This window comes from Hyaena hyaena, unplaced genomic scaffold, assembly GCF_003009895.1.
Source record: "Hyaena hyaena isolate Hyena2069 unplaced genomic scaffold, ASM300989v1 scaffold_340, whole genome shotgun sequence".
Lineage (NCBI taxonomy): Eukaryota > Metazoa > Chordata > Mammalia > Carnivora > Hyaenidae > Hyaena > Hyaena hyaena.
The window spans coordinates 297,120-302,236 of record NW_024080972.1 but is presented as its reverse complement, the minus strand read 5'-3'; the positions used below and the strand labels follow the sequence as shown (position 1 = coordinate 302,236).

At 34.1% G+C, this 5,117-nt stretch overlaps 1 pseudogene; it reads right to left on the bottom strand.

Annotated features, from left to right (window-relative positions):
* Positions 1 to 4,349: 4,349 nt before the first annotated feature.
* On the bottom strand, positions 4,350 to 4,736 carry LOC120243386 (annotated as a pseudogene).
* Between the last annotated feature and the right edge of the window lie 381 nt (positions 4,737 to 5,117).

The following is a 5,117-nucleotide window of genomic DNA, read 5'->3' as shown; positions in this document are numbered from 1 at the left end:
AGATCACTAAATATGAAATGCTCGACAGGCAGATTGGAGTCCTGGCCTGTACCTCTATTGTGTCTGTGTCTAAGGGTTTCTTTCTCCTTCCTTAAAATATGACTTATGGTCTGGGTTTAAAATAACATCACACAGAAGTGCGTGGGTGGCTCAGTCGGTTAAGTATCGGACTCATGATTTTGGCCCAGGTCATGATCTCATGGTTTGTGAGATCGAGCCTTGTGTTAGTGCAGAGCCTGTTTAGGATTCTGTCTCTCCCTCTCTCTACCTCTCCAACACACTCTCTCTCTCAAAATAAATTTAAAAAAATATTAAAAAATCTTTAAAATAACATCACACATTATATTCCTATCTCTTATAGTAAATCTATGTGTTTAATTATATGTTTGGCCTCTGATACCAAGATGTTATAATATTTATATTTTTAATACCTATTTTAACCACTAGATGACAATGTAATTCAGATTATAAACCAGGCAAAAGTGAAGGAACTATCTTTTTAGTGCAGTGTTCCCTAGCTTTCATTTCCTCATAAATAATTTTTTTAATTCAGTGTTTGACTCATAAGTGGGACACTATTTTCCTATTTATTACCCTCTCATCAAGGTTTTTATGTTATTATGTTAGGTGATAGAAAAAGATTGTATACATAAAAGTAATTACTTTTTAGCTACTTGATATCAAAAGGATTATATTATTCATAATTTTTAATTTCAATGTCAAGTGTTCTAACCCAAATAATAGTAGAAATTATTTCATATTGGAATTCTAGAAAAATGTACATATTACTCTTTTCTAGAATCAGGAAATGCATTTTTTAAAGTGTTGATTTATTTATTTTGAGAGAGAGAGAGAGAGAACAAGTAGGGGAGGGGCAGAGAGAGAGACAGAATCCCAAGGAGACTCTATGCTCAGAGCGGAGCCCCATGTGGGGCTCGATCCCACAACCCTGGGATCATGACCTGAACTGAAATCAAGAGTCAGATGCTCAACTGACTGAGCCACCTACGTGCCTCAGGAAATGCGTTCTTTAAATTGAGTTACCATGTATAGTCTTTTTTCAAAATCATTAAAAAGCGGTAAGACTATCCTTTCTTTAAAACCTGCTACATGTAATCTCATCTTTGCGAATTTCAAAGGCACTTGGGATTACATGACTGTTTTGAGAATTGTGGGTTTGCATCTCAGAATGGACAAGACTGTAGCCAAGTGAGAAGAAAGTCTCCAGAGTTAGTGGACCTCCTAGTTCCATGGATAGTCATCCCGCGACCTTCCTGGTTTTCCATATACATTCTTAAAAGTGTGTTATTTACTTTTTCTCTTAAAATTACTCACCGAATGTTTATATTAACCTTATTTCACTGCTTTAAGAGTTTTCAAGAAAATAGAAGGGACTCATTCAGGATAAATTATCAGGGGCTTCACAGTCTTCAAAGGTCCTTCTCAAAATCATCCTAGGAAACAATTAATTTTAGACAATGGAGGTAGGTAAATAGTGAGCAGTAATAGAGACTCACATTTGATAGCACAAATGATACATATATTCTTATTTATTGTGGGTCCTCTATGACCTTATAACTCTGTTCCATTTATTGACTTTAAGTTAATAGCTTTCCACTGCTTGGAAAGAATATTTTGTCAATAAAACTACAATACACAAATAGTGTTTTCCAATGCTTAAACAAATTGACTGTCATTTTTGCAAATGACCTTAAGTTGTTTATTCATAGGGCAACAATACCAATGCATTATAAAGTTAATCAAATTGCATACTATCTGGATGATTTAGCAGAATTTTTGGTCTCTTTTTATAGTTTTATTTCACCCACATTAAAACATACTGCGCATGAGACTTGGGGTAAGTTTTTTATTCTTTTTAAGACTAAAGAACTTCTTTTTTCCCATCTGTAAAAATTGATATAACAATTTGTTAATTGGGCAATTGTAAGGATTCAATGAATTAGTGTAAAGCTTAGTTAATAAAAACCTGAATTTTCCTTTCTCCTGTCTTTCTTCCTTTATAGCCATCTGTACATGTACTTATTTCTAGTCTAGATTTTACGACAAATTTTCATTGTTTCCTCAGTATATACTCTTTTAGGGCAGAGGCTCTAGCTAACCTATATTTCTTTTCACAGTGCTTGGCACATGGTAGATATTAAATATGTAGGTGGAAAAAGAGCATATAATCAGTACATATTATTTCTGCTTTATGCTAAAAGTAAAATGTTAATACATGCTGCAGTTCACATCTCAGTATTACAGTACCTGATTTATAATATTATTCAGGCAATTCATTTAATACACAAAAGACAAACTATTGTATTCTATACTTAAATTTCCATTATCATTTTAGGCTTGATAGACATATCTTCTATATTGAAATATAGTTGACATACAAAGTTGTTTGTTTCAGGTGTACAACATAGTGAATCAGCAATTGTATACATTACATGCTTCCCATGAAGAGTGTAGTTATCATCTGTCACCTGACAATGTTATTACACTATTATTGACTATATTTCTTATGCTGTACTTCTCTTCAGTGACTTTGTGTGTGTTTATAACTGGAAGTTTGTGTCTCTTAATCCCCTTCACCTGTTTCACCTACTCTGCACCTCCCTCTCCTCTGGCAATCACCAGTTTGTTCTGTGTTTTTCTGAGATTGTATCCAGTGTTTTGTTTGTGTTTTTGTTTATTTGTTTTGTTCTCTAGATTCTATGTTTAAGTGAAATTATATGGTATTTGTCTTTCTTTGACTTATTTCACTTATCATGATACCCTCTAAGTCCATCCATCTTGTTGCAAATGACAATATTTCATTCTTTTTATGACTGAGTAATATTTCATTGTTTCATTGTGTGTGTGTATGTATACCACATTTTCTTTGTCCATTCATCTGCTGATGGACACTTAAGTTGCTTTTATATTTTAACTATTATGAAATAATGCAGCAATAAACATAGGGATTTATATATCTTTTAAAATTAGTTTTTATTCTCTTTGGGTAAATACCCAGCAGTGGAGTTACTGGATCATATGATATATCTGTTTTTAAGGAACCCTATACTATTTTCCACAGTGGTTGCACTGATTTACTTTCTCACCAATAGTGCAGAAGGATTCCTTTTTCTACACATCCTTAGCAACACTTGTTATTTCTTGGATAGATACTTATCTTGAAGGAGGTATTACTTCATTAAACACTTAAAATATTTTTTACATTAAGTTCTACGTTAAAATATTTGGGAAAAGTTTTAATTTTGTTGGAACTGATCTGTATATACCTTAGGGAAATGAAGTATAAATTGGAATCTCAAGCCACCATTTCTGGTCACAAAGATGAAACTTTCTATATACAGATACCTACTTTATAAATATTTCAAAATGCATTTGCTTAGAATGTAAAATACTATATGCTGTATAGAACACTGCTCCCATTTTTAAAAAAAAAACAACATTGCTCCCATTTTTTAAAAAATTTCAGAGTTTTATTGTAGTGCATTAAAGGAACATGGAATGCTTATGCAATGTCCTCTCTCATTCAGTTTTGAAAATCTAAAGTACTTGTAAACTCTTGAGAATACATTCACCATCAGATTAGAACACAAGTATAATAATCAATTTCTTAAGTAATGTCTTACATATAAAAACACACTTAAATAGCTTTAAATACACTCTTAAATAGTTCAGCATATATTTTTATATCACATTCACTTATGCTTAAAGATTAAAGCAAGCATATAACTCTGATGGAAAAATGGGAAATTTCATCCCTGCCATACACCGGGATAATATTCAAATCAAATAGAAAAGTCCCGCTTTTCTTACTTTTGCAAATGTTATCCATATGTAATCATCTACATGATAGATGAGGAAAACCATGAAGTTTCCCACAGGACAGATATATATTTTCAGCATTTGAATCATCCCATATCTGCTGCTAACTTACAATTAGATGGCATTTCAATAAAATCAAGATGACCCTGACAAGTTCTTATAAACAAAAACTTCCAGTGGACTAAGGAAGGCCAATAATTAATGCAATCATTCAAAGGATTATGATTGTTCCCTAAGAAGTGGAACCTCAAACCTGTCAACACCAGAGGTAACCATTTTTGTATTAATTTATAAATAATTCCATTTAAATTCTTTATCCCAATATAACACAGGAAAACAGTCTTTCCATAAGCAAAAACTGTGGGAACATTTAAAATCTGAGTCATTCTTTAAGGTAACTCTGATCAAATCCCCAAGGCCACTTTTGGAAATAGTCTTGTTGGACAGAACCCTTTTCTTTAGAAGCTTTTTGCAAGCCATTAACTGAGCCACTTCTTTTGTGTGTTGTTCTAAGAGTTCACCAAAACATGGATCATACTGTTGAGGTAGCAAAAAATGGTGGAAGATAAAAAGGTAATTCTCCCCATCCTTCTTTATGACAGTATGCTAGAACATCTGCATTCATGACAGTTGTGGGACCACAGAGTCCTAGTCTACTCATGAATGGTCAATTCATATACTTCCAAATACAATGCACCAAAGTAGGCATACTAATGTCTAGTATAAGCCACTCTGCCGATACAGAAGAAAGCATGGATATGGTATTCTGGAAATACAAGAAGATTCAGGGTATTAAACTGGTCTAACTAAGGTGTTCTTATGATGAGTCTTCAATTCATCAAATACTATAATCCGGCAAAGAAGATGAGAGCTGTGGTAAGCAGCATCACCGGCATATAGCATGGCGGTGCTTCTGGAGAAGGAGCAGTGAGCAATGCTGGTGCCAGCGGAGAGGCCGTGCCCAACCTTCTGGATGAAAACATTCACTTCTCCCAGGCCACACCCATGACGGACATACCACCTCTGCTCCTGCCCTGCCAACACGCATGAGCACCAACCCAAGTGTGCAGCAAGTGCAGGTGTGAAAATGAGATGACTCTGGATAATGTACAAAAATCATACTTTTTAAATGAATACTTCAGAGAGAAGAGATTGCTAGGCAACCAAGAAAATAGAATTCCCAAATGAAAAATGGACCCTTGAACTGTCTGCAGAACATGGGAGTAAGAGATGGCCACGATGTACATGAAAAAACAGATCTGCTGACAAAAATAACA